At 48.7% G+C, this 25,619-nt stretch overlaps 1 long non-coding RNA gene across 1 annotated transcript; it reads right to left on the bottom strand.

Moving 5' to 3' along the window:
- Window positions 1-5,970: 5,970 nt before the first annotated feature.
- On the bottom strand, window positions 5,971-8,078 carry LOC128143611 (uncharacterized). The gene is made up of 2 exons (XR_008235816.1): window positions 7,033-8,078; window positions 5,971-6,245 (listed from the first exon to the last, which is right to left on the bottom strand). It is a non-coding gene; the product is annotated as an uncharacterized LOC128143611 (long non-coding RNA).
- Window positions 8,079-25,619: the final 17,541 nt, after the last annotated feature.

Genomic DNA, 25,619 nt, shown 5'->3' with positions numbered 1-25,619 from the left:
GGGTAAGAGTCTGGGAACATGGATTTGATAGGGGTGGCCTATTTCAAATAAGAAAAGAAACAGCCAAATTTTCTCCTCCTTCAGCGATCGGACCAAATCTAGTCATAGCAGAGGAAGATAATAGTAACAGTATTGTACATACTGTTACAATCTCTCCTAACATAAACGTCACTGGAAATAACACCCCGGACGTATCAACAAAAAAAAAAAATCAAACCCTCGACTCTTACACCCGAAGTCAGCCCATTGTAGGATATGCTTCAAGCCAGTTATCAGGTTAATCGCTATTGTTAAAGGGTGCTTAAAAACTGCACACTTAATGCTGCTCCGGAAACAATACGAACAAATCGGGGACGGAGGAATTACTCCTATCCTCGGGCGGGCTAAAGAAGCATTGGATCGATTTAATGAACAAAATCAAGATAAAATAGAAAAGGGGGGATTGTAATGAACTGGTTAACTTTGTTCATGAAATCGCATGTGGGGGTAGAGACATTCCTCGCTTATCTAAAACCACAGTATCCAGTTAAGTACCGATGATTAACGAAAGATGTTCCACCTAACAAACAAATGACGGCGCAAACACACACACAATGCAGAAGATACCAGCCGCCACCTGAAGGCAGATTACGACCACCTAACAACTGACGGCACAAACGCACACACAATGCAGAAGATACCAGCCGTTATGTAGACAGAAACTAGAAACTGTATAAATAAAGGGACTCTTCCCCATTTTCGGCGCGAGCCTTTGGCGGAGCACTGTCTCCCCGGCCGCCCCGCGCTGTTTTGCTCTCTTATCGCTTGCTAATAAATTCGATCTTATCATTTAATACAAATTGGCTCCTCCAATTTGTCACGAGCGTCTATAACAGGAGGTAGGAAACAAGCCAGAAGGATTGAGGAAAAATGAGGCACCAATTATGACAAAGGGATGGAGAGAGAAAAACCAGCTCCGGGCTACAGGATGAGAAAAAAGGCCAGGGAGCAGGACAGAGGGGTATAATGCAACAGTGAGCTGGGCAGGGGGCTATAGCAAGAAACGATGGAACAGGCAGTGGTATGGGCATGTACAGACAAGAAGTTAAGGGGAGGGTGGAAGACAGAGAGAATAAGAGAAAAGGGACAGGGCATAGATGGAGAAAGGAATATTAGAGACAGGGAGAGGCGGAGAGTGACAGGACCAAGGCAGAGAGATGGAGAAAGAAAAAAATTGGTGATGGGTAGCAGGCCAGAGGGACAAGGAAAGACAGGAGGAAGGACATCTGGATATAGAAAACAGGTAAGAGACAGAGAGCCAGAAAGTGGGATACTGCAAAAGAGAGCGGGATGGGGATTGGGATGCTGGCATAGGGAGGCAACGAGAGCAACAGAGAAAATGGGGACAGAGTGTGGGACAGAGAAGTGAAGCAACAAATAATAGGGCCAGGGAGCAAGACAGAGGGAGAGAGACAGTGAGAGGGGGACAGGTAAAACAACAGATCATTAGAGAAAGAAAATGAAAGGAACAGCACAGAGGGTCACAGAGAAAAAGAGAGGGAGAGCAAAAAGGGAAAAATAAGATTAGGGAGAAGGACTGAGCAGCAGAGAGAAAAAGGACAGAGACAGTGAAAACAAAGACTGGAGGCAGATCAAAGGGAAAGATTGACAAGGACAGGGAGCGGGATAAAGGGATGGAAAATGAAGAAATAGCAATGGGCAGCAGGATAGAGGAAGAGAGAGGGAAAGAGCAAGAAGAGCAAAATAAGGACTATGACAGAAAGATGTAGAGAGAAAGACCGGGGCACGTCAGAAGGGTAGGAAAAAAAAAAAGAGGGATAGGGAGCAAGACAGCATGATAGGGAGGGAGAGGCATGCAAGGATACGGCACAACACAGGTACAGGGAAGAAGAAAGAATGACACGAGAGAAGGTGGGGGACAGGGAGCAGGAGAGATGGAGAACAAAAATATGGCAACGTGCAGAAGAACAGAAATACAAAAAAGTAAAAAAATACTTATAGGGAGCAGGACAAAGGGACAGAGCAAGAGGAAAAATCAATGGGGAGAAGGATGGGTAACACAGCAAGATACTGGGGGAGTGAGAGCGAGGGAGCACACAGCAGGACAGAGGGATGAAGAAAAAAAATAGGGAGAGGAAGAAAAGCTGAGTAATCAGAGAAGGGGGGGAAAAGGGAACTGGACAGACATGGGCAGCAGGACAGAGACATGGAGAAAGAAAAAACAGAGACAAGGACAGAGGGATAGAGAGGCAAAGAGAGGGAGGGGACCAAGACAGTGGGGTGTAAACAGAGAGGAACGGCACACGGTACACAAGATAGCAGAGCAAGAGGTACAGGGAAGCAGAAAGAATGACAGAGAAGAAACAAGGGGGATGGGGACCAGGTCAGAGAGCTGGAGAAAGACAAAATACTGATGGGGAGCAGGATGGGAGAATAGAGCCAAAAGAGATAAATGGGAAACAGGGCAGTGGGATGCAAACAGCAAAAAACGATAGGCAACAGGACAGAGAAATTGACAGAGAAATGAGGGACAGGGAACAGGATAGAGGAATGGAAAGAAAAAATACTGATGAGCAACAGGACAAAGGTTATAGAGAAAAAGGAGGAGGGAAAAAGGAAGGAGGGAGAGAGAAAGTAATGGGGATAGAAAGTGTGAGACACGGAGAGACAAAAAGCAGGACAAGGAACAGGACTGAGGGACTGGCAGCAGCAGAGGGAACCAGATGCGGATTAAGACAAAGAGATGGAGGGGAAAAAAGACAGAGATGGAGGAAGAAAAAGTAGGGGCAGAGTAGGGAAAAGAGAAAAGAAAAAAGGGACACCTGGCTGGACAGGCAGCTATAACTAGAAACAAGGAGACAGGCAGCGGGACAGAGGAATAAAGGCAGAATAAACAGTGAGAGGAAGCAGGACGGACAGTGAGACAAAAAAAGGGGCAGGGAGCGGCACTGAGAAATGGAGAAGGAAGCATTAGGGGCAGAGGGAGGAAAAGGCAGGTTGGAGGAAGGACAGAGAGTGAAAGAGAATGACAGAACTTGGACAAGGAGTGGGAGAAAGAAAAACCAGTGACAAGCAGCAGGCCAGAGGCAGAAGTGGCACAGGGAAGGAAGGACAAGAGGAAGGAGATAGAGATACTGAAAACAAGTGAGGGACAGGGTGTAAGAAAATGGGATACAGAGAAAAAGAGAGGGATGGGGAGAAGGACACTGGGATAGAGAGAGAACGACAGGAAGAATGACAGGGAGATGGAGCCAGAGGAAAACCAGGGACCAAAAGCAGGACAGAGAAATGGAAACAGAAAATGAGGAAAATTAGGGACAGGCAGTGGGGCAGAGGGGTAGAGAGACAACAAAGGACTCGAGGATAACAACAGAGAAAGAGGGAGGGAGAGAGGGAAGGAGGGACAGGCAGCAGCACGGTGGGATGGAGAAGGAGAGGGAGGGCAAGTGGGGCAGAGAAATGGAGAAGGAAAATACAGTGATGGGGAGCGGGACAGAGGAGTAGAAAGAGAAAAATAAGACAAGGGAGAAGACTGAGGAAAGGTCAAAAGAAAAGGTCAGAGAGGCAGAGAAATCAAGAAAGAGAGAGATGGAACAAGAATATGTAGCATCGGTAAACAGGACAGAGATGGGGTTAGAAAGAGAGAACAAACAAAGGAGGAATGACAACTATGACAGAGCACAGGGCATACAGAGACAGAAAAAGGACAGGGAATGGGAAAGAAAGAAAGGTTCAGATCTGTACAAGGAGACCAAGGGGGGGGGGGAGCAACAGGCTAGAGGACAGAGAGGGGAAGAGGAAAAAAGAAGGGCCAGGGAGCAGGACAGAGGAGGAGAGAAGGGAAAAAAGGGAGAGCCAGGTGGACAGGGAGATATAGCAAGAAACAACTGGGCAGGCAGCAGGATAGAGAAATAAAGATGGAAAAAGATGGGGATAGGAAGCAGGACAGAGGAACAGTGAGAGGAAACAAGGGGCAGGATCTACAGAGGGATCTGGACAGGCCAGATCGATGGGCTGAGGCTAATCGCATGATGTTCAACAAGGCCAAGTACCCGTTCCCATGCTTCAGTTGCAACAACACCGTGCAGCGCTACAGGCTTGGGGAAGAGCAGCTGGAAAGCTGCCTGACGGAAAAAGACCTGGGGGTGCTGGTTAATAGCTGGCAGAATATGAGCCAGAAACAGTGTGGCCAGCAGGAGCAGAAAAGTGATTGTTCCCCTGTGTTCGGCACTGGTGAGGCCACACCTCGAGTACTGTGTTCAGTTTTGGGCCCCTCACTACGGGAAAGACACTGAGGTGCTGGAACATGTCCAGAGAAGGGCAACCGAGTTGGTGAGGAGCCTGGAGCATAAGTCTTATGAGGAGCGGCTGAGGGAACTGGGGTGGTTTAGTCCGGAGAAAAGGAAGCTGAGGGGAGACCTTATTGCTCTCTACAACTACCTAAAGGGGGGTTGTTGTGAGGTGGGTGCTGGTCTTTTCTATCAAGTAACTAGAGATAGGACAAGATAAAATGGCCTGAAGTTGCGCCAGGGGAGGTTTAGATTGGATATCAGAAAAAAATTCTTTACTGAGAGGGTTATCAGGCATTGGAACAGGCTGCCCAGGGTAGTGATGGAGTCACTATCCCTGGAGGTGTTCAAAAAACACATAGACATAGTGTTTTGGGACATGATTTAGTGGGCGTGGTGGTGTTGGGTTGATGGTTGGACTTAATGATCTTAGAGGTCTTTTCCAAATTTCTTAATTCAATTTGATTCGATTTGATTCTATTCTAGGGAGCAGAACAGAGATGTAGCAAGAAAGGAAAAAAGGAAGGGAAGGAGAACAAAGGGAGAGAGAGAGACAAGGACTGGAAGAAGGACAAAGGGATGGAAGAGAAAAAAAATAGTGATAGGCTGCAGGACAGAGATGGAGGAGTTAAAAAAAGACACAGGGAGCATGACAGAATCAGAGTGAGAAAAAAGGGACAGAGAGCAGGACAGCACTGGAGGAAAAAACAACTGTGATAGGCAGTGAGAGAGATATGGAGGAAGAGAGAAAAGAGACAAGGGACAGCTAGCTGGAGAGGGGATACAGTTAGAAAGGATGGAAGAGGGAATGGAACAGAGAAATACAGAAAAGATAGCAAAAGGAAGCAGGGCAGAGGAACAGCAATAGAAGAAAAAAGGAACAGGGATCTGGACAGATGGAGAAAAAAGCAGGAGGAACAGATATAACATGATACGATGGGACAGGAAGTAAGACAGAGTGACAGATGAGAATGACAAGAGATAGAGAGAGACTGCGAGAAACACAGGAGGTTGGAGAAAGAGAGGTATTAGGACCCCTGCAGAGAGGTAGAAGACATGAATAAAAGGAGTAGGGAGCACCACAAAGGGTCAGAGAAAGAGAAGAACAGGAAGGAGAACAGGGACAGTGAGATACAGAATGAAAAAAACCACATTTTATACACATATTATCCAGTAATCAAGTCCATTTCAAAGTTACACACTGCCCGTGCCTGAGCCCGAGCGCATTGCCACGCCACGCCCATTTCAAAGCTACACAGTACCCAAGCCCATTTCACAGTTACATAGCTACAGCACCAATTTCAAAGTCGTGCAATTACTAGAGCCAGTAATGTGCACCCTTTCTATTAACCCATCCGCAGCTACATTTACCTCGAGGTATCTACAACTCTCCCTTGGATGCCTAATTCTAATGGACACTTTCACTTACTTAAACAGCTAAGTTGACCTATGGGCACTAAACGCGCATGCTTCGCTCTGCACTTGCCTTTGTGATTGCCATTAGTACTGTGATTCTCACAAGGAGACCTAATTACCTGCCTTTTTTTCATTTTATTTTTATTGTTTCATTTGGTCCATTACTGACTCCATGTACATTCAGCTGTGTCAGTATTTACAGTCCAATTCTACAATGTACTTTTACTACAATGTATAGAAAAGACTTATGGCTGCATTGGTCAAATATTTGCCACTATTAGTTTTATTCCTCTTTTAATCATTATTTTTACAAATACATTTAAACTCCAAAAATTTAGCATTACCTTAAGAAGAATTGCCACTATTTAGTGCCTGCAATTCTCTACGGAGTGGTCTTTTCCACATTCCTTGCTCCCATTACATCTGTCACTTCACATCCAGAGGTTTTCCTCCCCAAGGTGACATTACCTCCACGATCCCTGTTCCCGGGCAGAAAACAAGCGATCTCCGCTCATCTTGACAGACTGTCCACTTCCACACCTAGGCACAAAAATAAAAATTGAAAGATATCATTATATCACAAACTACAAAGAGCACCCCAATATTTTACAAACACACCATGGAAAAATACAGTTACACCCACGGACTTCACAACCCTGGCCTACTCCATACTGGTCATCTAGTCCAACTCCCCCCCCCCCCCCAAAATCCTCAACTGTCTTCCAAAGACCATCCGCTGAACAACATAATTCGCTGCGCTAAATGGCAATTACCACATTCCAGGGCAGTGCACCATGGGAACACCATTTCCGGGAGCCTTGAAAAAAATCACCCTGCCTGTGAAAACCCTGGCCCGAGCCGGACCCCAGTCCAAACATTGGCGATCAGCATCGCCTCATGGAGCGGCTAGGACCAGGGGAAAAAAAAAAAACACGGGGCAGGGCAGGGGGAACAGGATGGGACAACACCAAAAACCAACCATATCCCAGCTGGGGTTTTTTTATTTTTTTTTTTTTCCTAATTCCCTGAAAAACATCTCAACTCTACATCCAACCTGAAAGGAAAAAAACATAAAAAGGCTAAACCACAAAACCCTACAAGGTTACACACATTCACAACACACTCTCATTCAGATCACATGCACGCCAGCCCTCACTCTCAACTCATCCATGCAACTGCCCACCACCATCAAAGGGCCATCACCCTGTGCCTGCGGCACCGGGGGACTCAAAAATCGCCCTACCTGCAAAAACCCTGGCCCGAGCCCAACCTCTTTCCAAACTCCCCACAAACTACCCTTCCGTTACACCAATGTTTCAACACACACCATCATCTCCACCATCCGTGCATTTTCAACCCGATACTTAGCTTCCACAGTGCCACATGTCACAGTCCAACCTCCATAGCAGCCATGTCACCTAAATGCAAGGTTCCTTCAAGCACCTCGTGCCCTGTTGTCACCTGCAAAAACAACACACAAAGCTTTTTATTAGACACTTCATCCTTGAGAGAGAAGTCCTCCACCGCTCCCCTCCCCTGCTTCCCACCTATTCCAAAAATAACACATTCTCACAGTCAGTGTCCTCCACGGCACTTGAAAAAACAGAGCATCACAAACACAGAGCTGTCCCAAAGTTACCGATCACTCCGAGGCCCGTCACGCTGCTACTCGGACCTCGAGGCCTTGACCATTTCTAGAGGCTTGCCACAAAGCATCCACATAAACAATATGAACCATTGCCCAGTTACTGCCTTACTCTATGCTAGTTCACAGTCCAATTGCGATCCACTCAACTCCTTGCATGCAAAGAACCCAAAGTCATTAAGCTTTCTATGCTGTCTCTACAATGACATACAATACACACACAAACATAGAGCCATGCAATTCGCATGCAAATATAGTGCCATACAAGGCAGTACTCTTATCTCAGTCAAGACAAAACAACTCAGAGCACTGCCATACCAGACAAAATGGGACAGGGCCAAGGCAAGAGACTCTCAGATGACAGTCAATACAAATACAGACCAAAACAATACAAAACCAATACAGAACCATAGAATGCAAGGCAGTCTCAGATGGCACTCAATACAAGTACAGAGCACTGCAATACAAAACACAATGCAGGGCCATGCAATGCGAGACAGTCTCAGATGGCAGACGATGCAAGTACAGAGCAGTAGAACACAAACCAATATCGAGCAATACAATGCAAGATAGTCTCAGATGACAGTCAATACAAGCACAGAGCACTACAATGCCAGAAAAAACACAATAAAGGGCCATACAATGCGAGACAGTTTCACATGACAGTCAATACAAATACAGAGCAAAACAACGCAAGACAAAGGCAAATACAGACCAATACAATGCAAAAAAACACACAAAGCAAAGCAATCTCATAGAGCCACCGGCTGCATCTTCCCTCCAGCTCCACTCACAGACCCACCTCCTTACAGCACTGTAACACACCCGTGCACAGAACGTCACCACGCAGAACGCTACCAACAAGGCAATTCAGAGAGAAAACTCTCAGCAAGAAGAACGACCCCAGACAGGAGGCGCCATCGGGCAAGACGACCTACGGGGCCACAACCATGAGGCCAGGAGGCTCTACAGCAGACCTCGAGGAGTCGAACGTAATGGCCCGTTACAAGACGCACTGTCACAACCCAGACAACGGATGCACTGGAAGCCTGGCGTCAAGACCCAAGGACATCAGGATGCGGGGAAGTCCCAGTCTGAGAAAACGGACGGCTAGAGAGCAGAGCTGCCAACGCAGCCCGGAAAAACGCCACAAAAGAGGACCGACCGGAACCTGCCAAGACCGATCCACGCTTTAGAGCTCTGAACACAAGAAAAGAAGCACCCCATTGGCACTGTGTCGATGAGTACGGGCATTCAAGACCCTAGGGATGGCGCCCGAAGCACATGCCACGCTCCTCTGGCGCAAAGCACAACGAGGACATCGAGACCTGAGGAAGGTCTAAGCACAGAAGACAGACTACACAAACTACACACCACCGCGGACACAGGCTGGAACTGCCCTGCCCAGCACATGCAGGTCTCGTGCTGAAAAGCGACCTGCTCCCATCCCCTGCACAAAGGGGACTGCTTTGGGACAGCCCTCTCTCCTGCACTAACTTTAAAACCCCTCCCTGCAATTCCCAGCTTCATCCCTTCCTCCCAGCCTCTCCCCAGCCCTGGTCCCTCAACTTAGCTTTCAGAGGGCTGAGGGTCAGAATCCATCCTCCACAAAACCACACAGACTAACTGGGATGTTCCTCAAGGTGACACATTGCTCTTCAACATCTGCAATGAAAAAAACATAAATAAACACAAACCAGAAAAGGGAGTAAGCATCCCATCAGCCAACACCAACTACTTCCCCAACTCCCCCCTCCTCACAAGCGTCACCGTGTTTGCTTCCCCACTCATTCCTGAGTCAGACCCTGTGGCCGTCGTCGCTCGTGGTACCTAAGGTACCAAGAGACACAAAATTAGCATGGCGCTTATGAGAAGTCATTGGCCCCACGCTCCTCCTCACTAATCCACAGCTCTCCTCAAACGCTCATCCAATTCCAAAGGTGGCCCACACAGTGCCTCCAAAATGGAAGGGAAATGCTTAACCAAGCAGCCACGTAATACTTTGCTATTCAACACCAACCAAGCTGACAACTGCCTCACCTTCTCGGACCACTCACCAGCATGCAGCTTTGAGGGAGACCTTATAGCAGACTTCACGGTACATAAAGGGTGCCTATAAGAAACTTGCAGAGGGACTTTTTACAAGGGTGTACATCAATAGGACAAGGCGGTAACGACTTTAGTCCTAAAGAGGGTACATTTAGTTTAGGTGTTAGGAAGAAGTTTCTCACTATGGGTGGCGAGGCACTGGAACGGGTTGCCCAGAGAACCTGCGGATGCTCCCTCCCTGGAAGCATTCAAGGCCAGGTCAGATGGGGCTTTGAGCAACCTGGTCTCACGGAAGGTGTCCCTACCCATTGCCAGGGGGGTTGGAACTAGAGGATCTTTATGGTCCCTTCCAACCCAAACCATTCTATGATTCTATGACATCCAAATCCAACTGCAAAACTCATCTGAGAAAGGCTGGTGAACCCTCCTCCCTTTCCCCATCACTCCCAAAACTTTAGAAACCCCTTTTCTTCTTCTCAACTGTCAGGAAAGGAACCCCACTGCTTCCCGACACCTCCTGCCCTCCATTTGCACCCCTGAACCCCCTTCAGTGGCTACTCCTCAGGAGCCGCTCTTCTGAGCCACATCCCAAATTCTGGGGGCACCTCCTAACCTACAACTCCCCAGAGACTCTGAGCTCTGCCACATGCCCACAAAATGAAGTTAAGTCCTAAGGTTTATAATCTATGAGGGGCCTGCCACAAGCTGCAAAGGTTCTAGGGACAACATGGCATTCTGTGGGCAATGAGGAAAGACAACGAGGCATCCCAGATCCTGAAAGGCACTGTGCCTCATGGCCCTTCTGCTTTCTTGACAAATGCTAAAACTCCATATACAGATGCACACAAGATGCTCACCCTAACCCCTGCTAAATAATGTCACCATCGGTCCTGTTAAGAGAGACAGTATCAGCAACTTACACAGCATACAGCAGAACTGGTGAAAGAGACAAGGTTCTGTTTTCAATAAAGTCAGGAATTCCAGGAAAACACAATGCATGAAGAATTAAAAAAAAAAAAACAAACAATGCATACTGTTAAAACAGTTTTCCACCCCTGAACACTCAAAGCAAAATTACTGACATGAAAAAATAAACAAAAAAAAAAGCTGCATACAAGTGTTACTTTCTACCACACATGCTGCTGAACCTTAACTGGTCCTGAAGCTCTTACATCAGGCAAACACCTCTTCCCAAAGGGCTGAGCCAGCTCAAGAAGGACAAAGGACTCCAGGAAGAGCTGAGCACCAACACCAGAGAAACCCAGGAGCACAATGAGCTCCCTTAGTAGAGGCTGTTGCTCATATACCCAGAGCCTCCACCCACCACCCTTCCCACAATCACCTGGGAAAGGGGAAGGGCAAACCACCAGAAGTTATAAAGTCAGCTGGAGGAGGAGCAGGAGTGTTCTCATCTGCCCTAAATTTACAGCAAGCAAGGTCCTGGACAGAGAAAGTGACCCTTACTGAAAATGATGATACCTGCTCCTGTACTGCAGCTACACCTATTACATCAGCAATGTGACGAGGTAGGGAATTAAACTTAATTTTTCTGAGATGTAGATAGAAAAAGATAGATGTCTTTCTAAACTAGGTAAGAAACTAGCTCGTTAAATGCAATAACAATGTAGTTATTAAAATCACATCAGTCACTGGCGAGGCCAGCAGACGCAACGGTAAGTCGGCGGCTAAGCGCTAGATTGAGGCAGACTGGGAGGTTCCCGAGGCCCAGGAGCCCCGGGGAAGAGCAGAGGGACCGTGCAGAGCCGGCAGCTCTCATGAGAGAGGCTGACGCGGCGTGGGCATTGCCAGGGGCAACTGCAGGAGATTTAAACAGCCCTGAGGAGCGCCAGCAACCGGGAGCGTGGCAAGCAGGGCGTGGCATGTCAGAAAGGGCGTGGTGCAGCAGTTCGTGCAGGTAGGGCGCAGCCCCCCCTCTCTTCCCAGCTCGAGAAGGCTACTGAAGTGGTGGGCATCAGCCTCAGAAGGAGACCCTGGTATGGCTGCCACCCGGCTGAAAGTCATTGCTACGAAAAATGTAGAAAGAGAAATTAAAATGCAACTGGGTACAAGAAACATGGGAAAGCAGTAAAAAATAGGGAGCCACAGAGAGAGAACTGTAGAAAAAAAAAAAATTTATAGATGAAGTGGTACAGGGCAGAGTTGGCAGAAGAGTAACAAGTTTTTGGGAGCCAGGCAGGCAGGTGGGCCAGTGGAGGGAGAGACGGAAGGAGGGACAGGCAGGGAGGCGGACAGAGGTCTGGGGAAGGGCGGCAGAGATGGAGCGGGATGCACATGACAGAATGTGTGACTCTCCGCAGCTACCGGCGCGAGACCTTCACTGCCCCGATGCTTTTCTCTCTGCCTCGGCAGCAGGCACAACGCTCCTCTCCCACGAGGCTTCCCAGTGGCTCATGCACGCGGCCAACGGAGGCGCTGAGCGCTCTGTCAGGGATGGCTCGGAGGGATACTTCCTTGCCGCAGGGGCTGGCTGTTCCTTGCTGGACGTGGCTGCCTGCGGGACCCCCTTGGATTCCCTCCTTGGACGGTTCACCTTCGTCAGCTCCCTCAGGTGGGCGTGCCTGGGCAGACGGTTCCCCAGCTCAAGCGAGGGATTCAAAAATAGGGACAGTGAGCTGGATCGAGGGGGACATAGAAATAAAACTTAAAAAGCAAGCGGGTACAAGACAGATAGGAAAACATTAAGAAATAAAGGTAGGGAGACGGACTGGGGGATACATAGAAACAAACTAGAAAGCAGTGGGGTACAGGAAACAATTTAAAACCAGGGTCAGGGAGGAAGATAGAGGGAGAAATAGAAAAAAAAATTTAAAAAGCGACAGGGTACAATTCACATGGACCTGTGATCTTTGACCCCATCCGGTGACCTTTGCCCTGACCCTTTGACACCGGGTGACTGTTGACCTTTGATCCTGACCCGATGACCTTTGACCCCTGTAACCTTTGACCCCTGACCCGATGACCTTTGATCCCAGGTGTCCTTTGACCCTGGGTGACCTTTGAACCTGACCTTGTGACCCTTGACCAGATGACCTTTGACCCCAGGCGACCTTTGACTCCTGCCCCAGGTGGCCTTGGACCCTGACCCCTGTGAACTTTGACCCATGACTCTGGTTACCCCTGACCCCAGGTGACCTTTGAGCCCTGACCCCAGTGAGCATTGACCCCTGGGGCTGGTGACCTGTGGCCTCCGAGCCCTTGCCTTTGACCTAGTTAAGCACAGCAGTACTGCAAATTTTGAAGTTAAGTGCAGCAGTACTGCAAAGTTGCAGTAGAAAATGGCTTCTGCCCTGGCCATAAATGTTTTAACTTTATTTTATAACTCTTTACTCCCAGAGACTGAGCCACCTGCTACTGCTCTTTTGTTTTAAGTTTTACAATAGCAACTTCAAAAGTTGCACTATAAAATAACTTCTGCTGTGGTATTAAACTTAATTACACTCAGCGACAGTGCCATATTCTACTACTTTTTATTTTATATTTTATTTAATTTCCAAGTTTACAAAGCATTTTCCAAGTTTTACAGAGTATTTTCCAATGTATCAGTCTTTTCCACATTCCTCGCTACCATTACATCCATCGCTGCACGTCCAGAAGTTTTCCTCCCCAAGGTGATGTTACCTCCACGATAAAGCAGAAAACGAGTGAGCTCCACTCCTCTTCACAGACTGTCCACTTCCACACCTAAGCACAAAAATAAAAATTGAAAAATATCATTACATCACAAACTACAAAGAGCACCCCAATATTTTACAAACACACCATGGAAAAATACAGTTACACCCACGCACTTCACAACCCTGGCCTACTCCATACTGGCCATCTAGTCCAACTCCCTCCACCCTTCGCCCGCAAAATCCTCAACTGTCTTCCAAAGACCATCCACTGACCAACATAATTCCCTGCGCTAAGGGGCAATTACCACGTTCCAGGGGAGCGCTCCACGGGAACGCCGTTCCTGGGAGCCTTGAAAAAAATCGCCCTGCCTGCCAAAATCCCAGCCCGAGCCTGACCCCCGTCCAAACATTGGCAATGAACATCGCCTCACAGAGCGACCAGGACCGGGGAAAAAAAAAAAAAAACCCAGCTGGGGGAAAAAAAAAATCCCCCGGCTGGGGTTTTTTTATTCTACTTGTATTTTTTTTAATTCTAATTCCCTGAAAAACATCTCAACTGTACAACCTGAAAGGAAAAAACATTAAAAAGCTAAAAAACATAACCCTACAAGGTTACACACATTCACAACACACTACACATTGACATCACATGCACACCAGCCCTTGCTCTCACCTCATCCATCCAACTGCCTGCCACCCTCAAGGGGCCATCGCCCCGTGCCTGCGGCACCGGGGGCCTCAAAAATCGCCCTGCCTGCCAAAACCCCAGCCCGAGCCTGACCCCCGTCCAAACATTGGCGATGAACATCGCCTCACAGAGCGGCCGGGACTGGGAAAAAAAAACCCAGCTGGGGGAAAAAAAAAAAAAATCCCCCAGCTGGGGTTTTTTTATTCTAATTGTATTTTATTTTTTCTAATTGCCTAACAAACATCTCTACCTCCAACCTGCAAGAGACCACTAAAAAGCTAAACCACATAACCCTACAAGGTTACACACATTCACAACAGACCACTCATTCAGATCACACGCACGCTAGCCCTCACACTCAACTAACCCATCCCACCACCAAAGGGTATCAAGAGGCCATCGCCCCTTACCCGCAGCACCCGAGGCCTCAAAAATTGCCCTGCCTGCAAAACCCCCGGCCCTAGCCCAACCTCCTTCCAAGCTCCCCACAAACTATACTTCCATTACAGCAATGCTTCAACACACACCATCTGCACCATACGTAGATTTTCAACCTGATACTTAGCTTTCATAGTGGCGCATGTCACAGTCCAACCTCCGTAGCAGCCGCATCGCCTAAATGCGAGGTTCCTTCAATCGCCTCATGCCCTGTGATCACCTGCAAAACCAACACACAAAACTGTTTGTCATGGTTTCAGCCCAGCCGGTAACAAAGGACCACGCAGCCGCTCACTCACTCCTCCCGCCCCCCTCCGGTGGGATAGGGAGGAGACGGAGGAGAGAAAAAAAAAAAAATGGAACCTCGAGGGTTGAGATAAGGGCAGTTTACTGGGACAACACAAAAAAAAGGTTACAACAACAACAACGGTACTAATGAAAGAATATACAAAACGAGTGATGCACAGTGCAACTGCTCACCACCCGGAACCCGACGCTCCGCCACCGAAAGTCGAGAGACCTCCCCCCGGCCCACTCCCCATTTATATACTGAGCATGATGTCACATGGTATGGAATAGCTCCTTGGCTAGTTCAGGTCAGCTGCCCCCGCTACGCCCCCCCACCTCCCAGGTTCCTGTAAAAATTAACTCTATCCCAGCTGAACCCAGGACATTATCCACCCCTTATTCTATACCATCTACATCATGGCCGGATCTTACATTTTCCAATCAACTACTACCACGGTCCTTGTCTTATATATGTATATGGACACCCCACAACACACACCCACACCCAAATAGTATTCCCTTAGTCGATGGGCTATCCCTCCAATGTGTCCATCAATTTTATTTAGTCCATGACTTTGGGGCTCCATCTGTTGTAACAGTTCTTCAGGATAAGAGAGATGGTTTGAGGTGTTAGGTTGTTGTATGCTGCCTCTGGAACTTGGGCCGGTACATTTGGTGCAACCCACACCCTTGGCCTGCAGGTCGAAGAGGCTGATCTTGAGGAAATTGCTGGGCACCAGTTCAAGTTCTATCACTGTTGTACTTGGCTCGGTTTCAAAGTCCATCCTTCAGTCATTTGGGTAATTCTTACAGTAATACCCTTGATATTGCATATAGACACTATAGATACAATGACATACATTAGCAGGTTATTTAGCAGTTAAATATCACACAGCCTAATTCACTGGCTGTTCTCTCCCAAAATCAAATCTCCCCGAGGTACACATCGAACTTCCCCATCCTTCTGCATCACCCACCAGGTGTACCGAGGTCCCTGAGCAAACACAACCCCTTGGATGGGTTTGTCTCTGCTTGAGGGGGGACTAACCCAGACTGTCTTTCCTAACATACTCCTCATGCGCACTACAGGGACTTTATCCCCTTCTACCATATGTGGAAGTCTTGGTTGGGCGGGGACAGCCCGATTGGCGGATCCTCTAGTATTAACTAACCAGGTGGCTTTTGTTAAATGTGTATCCCAATGTTTGAAAGTTCCACCCCCCATTGCTCTCAATGTAGTTTTCAGCAGTCCATTGTATTGTTCGATTTTTCCGGAGGCTGGTGCGTGATAAGGGATGTGATATACCCACTCAATGCCATGTTCTTTGACCCAGGTGTCCATGAGGTTGTTTCAGAAGTGAGTCCCACTTGATTCTTTCTGGGGTGCCGTGTCGCCATAAAACTTTCTCTTCAAGGCCCAGGATAGTGTTCTGGGCAGTGGCGTGGGACACAAGATATGTTTCCAGCCATCCAGTGGTTGCTTCCACCATTGTAAGCACATGGCACTTGCCTTGGCGGGTTCGTGGGAGTGTGATATAGTCAATCTGCCAGGCCTCCCACTGTTTATATTTCAGCCATCGCCCTCCGTGTGACACGGGTTTTAGCCGCTTGGCTTGCTTAATTGCAGCACGTTTCACATTCATGGATAACCTGTGCGATAGTGTCCATGGTCAAGTCCACCCCTCGATCACAAGCCCATCTATATGTTGCATCTCTTCCCTGATGGCCCGAGGTATCATGGGCCCACTGAGCCATAAATAGCTCACCCCTACATTGCCAGTCCAGGTCCACCTGAGACATTTCAATCTTGGTGGCCTGATCTGCCTGCTGGTTGTTTTGATGTTCTTCAGTGGCCCGACTCTTGGGTACATGAGCATCTACGTGACGTACTTTTACCACTAGCTTCTCTATCCGAACAGCAATATCTTGCCACAGTGCAGCCACCCAGATGGGTTTACCTCTGCGCTGCCAGTTGCTCTTCTTCCATTGCTGTAGCCACCCCCATAGGGCATTTGCCACCATCCATGAGTCAGTATAGAGATAGAGCACTGGCCACTTCTCTCTTTCAGCAATGTCTAATGCTAGCTGGATGGCTTTCACCTCTGCAAACTGACTCGATTCACCTTCTCCTTCAGCAGTTTCTGCAACTTGTCATGTAGGACTCCATACAGCAGCCTTCCACCTCCGATGTTTTCCGACAATGCGACAGGACCCACCAGTAAACAGGGCATATTGCCTCTCATTTTCTGGCAGTTTATTATACAGCGGGGCCTCTTCAGCCTGTGTCACCTCCTCCTCTGGCGACATTCCAAAATCTTTGCCTTCTGGCCAGTCCATGATCACTTCCACAATTCCTGGGTGACTGGGGTTTCCTATGTGAGCTCGTTGTGTGATCAGTGCGGCCCACTTACTCCACGTGGCATCAGTTGCATGATGTGTAGAGGAGACTTTCCCTTTGAACATCCAGCCCAGCACTGGCAGTCGGGGTGCTAAGAGGAGCTGTGCTTCAGTACCAACCACTTCTGAGGCGGCTCGAACTCCTTCGTATGCTGCCAATATCTCTTTTTCAGCTGGAGTATAGTAAGCCTCAGATCCTCTGTATCCCCGACTCCAAAACCCCAGGGGTCGGCCTCGGGTCCCCCAGGTGCTTTCTGCCAGAGGCTCCAGGTAGGGCCATTCTCCCCAGCTGCACTATAGAGCACATTTTTAACATCTTGTCCTGCCCAGACTGGCCCAAGAGCTACTGCATGAACAATCTCCCGCTTAATTTGTTTAAAGGCTTGTCGTTGCTCAGGCCCCCATTTAAAATCATTCTTCTTTCAGGTCACTTGGTAGAGAGGACTTACAATTTGACTGTAATTTGGAATGTGCATTCTCCAAAAGCCCACAACACCCAAGAAAGCCTGTGTTTCCTTTTTATTAGTTGGTGGGGACATAGCTGCTATTTTGTTGACCACATCCATAGGGATCTGACGATGCCCATCTTACCATTTTACTCCTAAGAACTGGATCTCCTGTGCAGGTCCCTTGACCTTACTTTCTTTTATGGCAAAACCAGCCTTCAAAAGGATTTGGATTATTTTCTTCCCTTTCTCAAAAACTTCTTCTGCCGTGTTGCCCCATACGATTATGTCATCAATGTATTGCATGTGCTCTGGAGCTTCACCTTTTTCCAGTGCAGCCTGGATCAGTCCATGGCAAATAGTGGGGCTGTGTTTCCACCCCTGGGGCAGTCGATTCCAGGTGTACTGGACACCCCTCCAAGTGAAAGCAAACTGTGGCCTGCACTCCGCTGCCAAAGGAATGGAGAAAAATGCATTAGCAATGTCAATTGTGGCATACCACTTAGCTGCCTTTGATTCCAGTTCATATTGAAGCTCTAACATATCTGGCACAGCAGCACTCAGCGGTGGCATGACTTCATTCAGCCCACGATAATCTACTGTTAGTCTCCATTCCCCATTAGATTTCCGCACGGGCCATATGGGACTATTAAAGGGTGAGTGAGTCTTGCTGATCACTCCTTGGCTCTCCAATTGGCAAATCAACTTATGGATGGGGATCAGGGAGTCTCGGTTGGTGCGATATTGCCACCGGTGCACCGTTGTGGTAGCAATTGGCACCTGTTGTTCTTCAACCTTCAGCAACCCCACAACCGAAGGGTCTTGAGAGAGACCAGGCAGGGTAGACAGCTGTTCAATCTCCTCCGTCTCCAATGCAGCTATACCAAAGGCCCAACGGTACCCTTTTGGGTCCTTGAAATACCCCCTCCTGAGATAATCTATACCAAGGATGCACGGGGCCTCTGGGCCAGTTGCAATGGGGTGTTTATGCCACTCATTCCCGGTTAGACTCATTTCAGCTTCCAATACGGTTAGCTCTTGGGATCCCCCTGTCACACCAGAGATACAGATGGGTTCTGCCCCTTTATAACTTGATGGCATTAGGGTGCATTGTGCACCAGTGTCTACTAGAGCCTTATATTCCTGTGGGTCTGATGTGCCAGGCCATCGAATCCACACTGTCCAGTAGACTCGGTTGTCCCTCTCCTCCACCTGGCTGGAGGCAGGGCCCCTCTAATCCTGGTTAGAATATCCGTTACTCACTTTTCGCACATGTGAATCAGAATTCCCTTCAAGAGGATCAGAAATGGGATCAGCCCATCTACTGCGTCTGGGGGACTGCTCACGGGAAACTGGAGCAGCAGTTTTCCAAGAAGAATCCTCTTTTCTGGTTGCTTTTTCTCGCAACTCCCGTACCCATGCATCCAGGACTGAGGTAGGTTTTCCATCCCACTTCCTCATGTCCTCTCCATGGTCACGCAGGTAAAACCACAGATTAGCCCATCGTGTGTACTTTCTCTCTCCTCTCTCTTGGGCAGAGGAGTGCTTACTCCCAATAGCTGCGATGTGGGCCTGTACAGGTGGGGAGGAGGACATATCCACTTTGAATTGCTGGAACTCTCGGGACAATTCCTCTACAGCTGAGACACAGGCCCGTAGGGAGGAAGAGAGACTTCCTTCGTATTGCCGGAGTTGGACAGCCAATTCATCCACCGTTTGTCCATAGCCTTCTTTCCAGGACATTACTGCCAATGAGTTGGCATAGGTTGGTGGTGCACTTCGTAGAAACTTCCGCCACATGGGTTGTGTGCATTGCACTTCATCTGGATCTGTGGGTGACTGCGCATTTTCTAGATCATTATAAATCACCTCCAGCACAGCTAATTCCCTCAGGTACTGGATACCTCTCTCCATGGTGGTCCACTTGCCTTGGTGACATGTAACTTCATCCTTGAAGGGGTATCTTTCCTTTACACCTAACAGAAGTCGCCTCCAGAGGCTGAGGACTTGTGTTTTTCTCCCAATCGCCTTGTTGATGCCTCCTTCCCTAGACAGAGATCCCAACTGCTTGGCTTCCTTACCCTCTAATTCCACACTACTAGCCCCATTATCCCAGCATCGGAGCAGCCAGGTAACAATGTGCTCACCTGGGTGGCGGCTAAAATCTTTTTGCATGTCACTCAACTCACTCAGGGATAGAGATCGGGTAATTATTTCAGGTTCTGCCTCTTCCTCCTGTTCTCGCGATGACCCTGGTTCATCTTCATCTCTCACTAAGCGAACTGATTTCTTTGTGTGTTTCTTTTTCTGTACAGGGGCGACTGATACTGGCACAGGTTGGTTCTCTGGTTTAGCTGCAGTATCTGTCACCGGGGTAGGGCTAGCCACGCTGCCTGTTGCCGGGGTAGGGGTAGCCACGCTGCCTGTTGCCCTGTTTTCCTTCTTTTCCCCCTTTTCCCCCTGAGGGTGCTGCCTAATATCAAGCAGTGTTTGGTAGATACTGGCCAGGGCCCAGCACAGTGCAGTGACTTGTACGTCTTTGGAATAGCCACAGCATTTTTCTTTCAAATATTCTACCACTTCATGAGGGTTCTGTAGTTGTTCGGGAGTGAACTTCCAAGCCACTGAAGGTGAGAATTTCTCTAGATACCTGCCCATATCCTCCCACATGCCATGCCACCCATGAATATCCAGCTTTGGGGCAGATCTCTGGGTGGTACTCTTAAAGAGCCTTTTTGTAGCCCTAAACAAGACCTGAAACATATTCAGGAGGCATAGCACTAACAGCACACTGGCTTGCACATCCCAAGGATATTCAAAATTCTCAAAAGCTGTTGTAATTAGTCGGAAGGAGAGAAGGGAGGCGAACAGACAGGGGGAAGTATCCCCCCCTAACTTCCCCATGGATTGAGTGTAATTACCAATAAAATCCGATAGAAGGTGCCCAAAGTATGGAAATGATATCACTGCCTCATACAGATACCAGCTTAACCTCATGACCAGTGATGTAATCATTTCACAAGTCAACATTGCCCAGTACAGCAAAATGATAATCCCAATCACTCTCCCAGAGGTGAGAAACATAACTACAGGCAATACATAGAGCATATAAGAACTTACAAAACGCCACCATGTAAACAAATGAATCAACATTGTGACTAACATCTATTTATCTAATATAAGAAACGTGTATGATAAATTTGTTTCAACAGGCTCTGGCCAGATCTGTCGTTATCTCAACCCTTCGTGCCCCACATTGGGCGCCAAAAAGGACTGTCGTGGTTTCAGCCCAGCCAGTAACAAAGGACCACGCAGCCGCTCGCTCACTCCTCCCGCCCCCCTCCGGTGGGATAGGGAGGAGACAGAGGAGAGAAAAGAAAAAAAAAAAAACTGGAGCCTCGAGGGTTGAGATAAGGGCAGTTTACTGGGACAACACAAAAAAAAAAAAAGGTTACAACAACAACAACGGTACTAATGAAAGAATATACAAAACGAGTGATGCACAGTGCAACTGCTCACCACCCGGAACCCGACGCTCCACCACCGAAAGTCGAGAGACCTCCCCCGGGCCCACTCCCCATTTATATACTGAGCATGATGTCACATGGTATGGAATAGCTCCTTGGCTAGTTCAGGTCAGCTGCCCCCGCTACGCCCCCCCACCTCCCAGGTTCCTGTAAAAATTAACTTTATCCCAGCTGAACCCAGGACACTGTTGAATAGACACTTCACCCTGGGCATAAAAAAATCCTCCACCGCTCCGAACTCCTGCTTCCCACCTATTCCAAAAACAAAAACCTCAATGCCTTAACCATTTCTAGAAGCTTAGCACAAAGTGTCCACATAAACAATATTAACACCCATGCCCACTTACTGCCTTACTATATTCTACCTCACAATCCACTTGCAATCGACTCCACTACTGACATGCAATGACTCAAAAATCATTTAACCCTCAATGCTAACAATTAAGGCAAATCAACATTTCACCCATAGACTCTTATTGCTGTTCCACCTACCCCTGACTCTACATCCCCAGGCAGAGCAGCTCCAAGCCAAACACACCCGTGCACAAACACACACAACACAGAACACTACCAACAAGGTGATTCAAAGAGAGAGAAAACTCTCAGCAAGAAGAATGACCCCCGGACGGGAGGTGCCATCCAGCAAGATGACCTACAGCATCCAAAACCACGAAGCAAGGAGGCTCTACGACAGCCCCAAAGAAGAAGAGGCAAAAGTAACAGCCCATTACAAGATGGTACTGTCACAACCAAGATGATGGATGCGTAAGCAGCCTGTCATCAAGACCTAGGAACATCAAGATGCAGGGAAGAACTCCCAGTCCAAGACAACACACGGCTAGACAGCAGAGCTGCCAAAGCAGCCTGGAAGAGCACCGCAGAGGAGAACCAGCGGGAACCTTCCAACACCGATCCACGCTTTAGAGCTCCAAGCGCAAGAAAAGAAGCACCCGACTGGCACAGTGCTGATGAGTAAGGGCATTCAAGACCCTAGGGACGGTGACCGAAGCACATGCCGTGCTCCCTGAGCACAAAGACTGATTCCTTGGCATTGAGAGCCAAGGAATGTCAAAGGCACAGAAGACAGACTACACAAACTACACACCACCACAGACACAAGCCGGAACTGCCCTGCCCGGCACACGCTGGTCTCGTGCTGAAAAGCAACCCACTCCCTTCATCTGCCCAAACAGCACTACTCCTGGACAGCCCTGCCCTCCTAATCTAACTTTAAAACCCCTCCCTGCAATTCCCAGCTGTGTCCCTCCCTCCCAGCCTCTCCCCAGCCCAGGTCCCTCAACTTAACTTTCAGAGGGCCAAGGGTACGAATCCATCCTCCCCAAAAATCACACGGGCCAACTAGGATGATCCAGCAGTCACCAGGTTCCTCATCATCTGCAGTGAAGACAAAAAAAAAAAAAAGCAACAAAATCAGAAGAGGCAGTAAGTCACCCATCAGCCAACACCAACTACTTTCCCAACCCCCCACTTAATCACACACACCACAGTGTCATGCTTACCTGCTCATTCCAGAGTCAGACCCTGCAGCCATCATCACTCATGGTACCTAAGGTAGCAAGACACACAAAATTAGCATAGCACTTGCGAGAAGTCACCAGGCCCATTCTCCTCCTCCCTAATCCACAACTCACCTCAAATGCTCACCCCATTCCAAAGGTAGCCCGCACAGCGCCTGCAAAACAAAAGGTAAATGCTTAACCAAGCAACCACCTAATACTTTGATATTCAACACCAACCCAGCCCACAACCACCTCACCTTCTCAGACTGCTCATCGGCCTGCAGCTTCGCCCCTCCAAGGCTGTGTGCGCCACCTGCAAATACCAAAGCAGAAGATGCATGCTGAGAGGCCGCCCGAAACCTCAGCCTGCCTGGACCGATTCCCAACTTGCTCTTCTTTACCTTGGCCGCTCGACCACCCCACTCTGTCATCAAGAGCTTGCCACATCAAGGCATGTGTACCACCTGCAAAAAACAAATGACAAGGGATGCTTCCTGTTGACGCCGAAGTCACGGACACTGCACACAATCAATATGATCAAGCAGATGCCACTTTATTGCCAAGATAGCTCGGTTTATATGTTCATTCTAGTTACTGTTCACGCATAAGCAAATTAGAGATTGGTTAGCATGTGCTGTCCACGCGCCTAGTTACACCTAATGATTGGTTATATCAACACTGTACACACGCATAAACATAAGGCATAATTGGTTGTATTAACTAAAACATGCGAAACTTGTCTCAGTCTAATTGGTCAAGATAAGCTGCCGAATTGAGGTTCTTTGTGCCAAGTTCCCTTTATCGTGGAATGCGCACCTGTGCTCTTCTAATTGGCATCTTTTTTTGTCGTCTTGTTTATTCTGTTCAAGGCCTTCTAAAGGCATCTGGAATGCTCTTACTACTGTTAGCTAAATACGTGTCGACAAGCAAAGCATCCTTGAAGCCTGCTGCCTACAAAACATCCTTGGCTCACAAATTGATCAATTCTGTCGAGTCTGGATTGTTCACTATGTGCCCATTACTTTCCAAGTATCCCACAGCTTCCAACTTTGCCAACAATACGACACCTCCAAAGGAACAGTTCCTTTAACCCAGTAATCATGGCTCACCTTGCCGAGACACCTCCAGTACCGATGGCCCGCTTCGCTCCTTGCTTTGTACCTTCAAAATAAAAGAAAAAAAGAAACCTATCAGCTAGTCATAGAGCCACCAGCCACATCTTGCCTCTGATTCCACTCACGGACCCACCTTCTTATGCTGCTCCGCTCCCCTCCTCCGTCGCTCTGTGGCACACAACTTGTCCCTCTGCATCTGAAAAAAAAAACCATATTGAAAGAGTCACCAAGATGCAGAGCAAGAGCTTAACAATTCCAGAGGTTTTGATTCCACCTAGGAATACCATCTGGAGTCCAACTACAGCCTGCCATCTTAGGGGAAAAAAAAAAAAAAAAAGGCCAAACTTTAAAGCCCATCACATGCAAGACTTAACACCTTAGAGATTCAAGTCCGCTTCACTGCCCCTCAACAGCCCCTGCCACATGGCTCCAATCGTCTCCGTAAAACACTATTGGCATGGCTGTCCACACAGCCCACCAATGGCTACTCGAGCCGAGACGACTGTACAACCCTCGCCTGAACGGTCTAGGCAAATCAACATTTCACCCATAGACTCTTATCGCTGTTCCACCTACCCCTGACTCTACATCCCTGGGCAGAGCAGCTCCAAGCCAAACACACCCATGCGCAGAACCTTGCCATGTGGAACGCTACCAACAAGGTGATTCAAAGTGAGAGAAAACTCTCAGCAAGAAGAATGACCCCCGGACAGGAGGCACCGTCAGGCAAGACGACCTACGGGGCCACAACCGTGAGGCCAGGAGGCTCTACGGCACACCCCAAGAAGAGGAGTCGAACGTAACGGCCCGTTACAAGACAGCACTGTCAAAACCCAGACGACGGATGCGCCAGAAGCCTGGCGTCGAGACCTAAGGACGTCAGGATGCGGGGAAGAAGTCCCAGTCCGAGAAAATGGATGGCTAGAGAGCGGAGCTGCCGACGCAGCCCAGAAGAACGCCGCAAGAGAGGACCGGCTGGAACCCGCCCAGAACCATCCACGCTTTAGAGCTCCGAACGCAAGAAAAGAAGCACCCGATTGGCATCGGGCCGATGAGCACAGGCATTCGAGACCCTAGGGACGGCGCAAAGCACGACGAGGACATCGAGACCCGAGGAAGGTCTAAGCACAGAAGACAGACTACGCAAACTACACACCACCGCGGACGCAGGCCGGAACTGCCCTGCCCGGCACATGCAGGTCTCGCGCTGAAAAGCAACCCGCTCCCTTCGCCTGCGCAAAGGCGACTGCTTTGGGACAGCCCTCTCTCCTGCGCTAACTTTAAAACCCCTCCCTGCAATTCCCAGCTTCATCCCTTCCTCCCAGCCTCTCCCCAGCCCTGGTCCCTCAACTTAGCTTTCAGAGGGCTGAGGGTCAGAATCCATTATCCAGAAAAACCACACGGGCTAACTGGGATATTCCTGCAGTCGCCAGGCTCTTCTTCGTCATCTGCAGGAAAAAAAACCAAAAAAAACACCAAAAACAACAAACCCAAACCAAACCAGAAAAGGGAGTAAGCATCCCATCGGCCAACACCAACTACTTCCCCAACTCCCCCCTCCTCACAAGCGCCACCGCGTTATGCTTACATGCTCATTGTGGAGTTGGACCCTGTGGCCGTCGACGCTCATGGTACCAAAGATAAGAGAGACGCAAACGTGAACAGTCGCCAGCCCCACGCTCCTCCTCGCTAATCCACAGCTCTCCTCAAACGCTCATCCAATTCCAAAGGTGGCCCACACAGCGCCTGCAAAACAAAAGGTAAAAGCTTAACCAAGCGGCCATGTAATACTTTGCTATTCAACACCAACCCAGCTGACAACTGCCTCACCTTCTCGGACCACTCACCAGCATGCAGCTTTGAGGGAGACCTTATAGCAGACTTCACAGTACATAAAGGGTGCCTATAAGAAACTTGCAGAGGGACTTTTTACAAGGGTGTACATCAATAGGACAAGGCGGTAACGACTTTAGTCCTAAAGAGGGTACATTTAGTTTAGGTGTTAGGAAGAAGTTTCTCACTATGGGTGGCGAGGCACTGGAACGGGTTGCCCAGAGAACCTGCGGATGCTCCCTCCCTGGAAGCATTCAAGGCCAGGTCAGATGGGGCTTTGAGCAACCTGGTCTCACGGAAGGTGTCCCTACCCATTGCCAGGGGGGTTGGAAC

Source organism: Harpia harpyja, chromosome 6 (assembly GCF_026419915.1).
Source record: "Harpia harpyja isolate bHarHar1 chromosome 6, bHarHar1 primary haplotype, whole genome shotgun sequence".
NCBI lineage: Eukaryota > Metazoa > Chordata > Aves > Accipitriformes > Accipitridae > Harpia > Harpia harpyja.
Note: the sequence above shows the minus strand (reverse complement) of the source record. Positions and strands in the feature narration are given on the sequence as shown.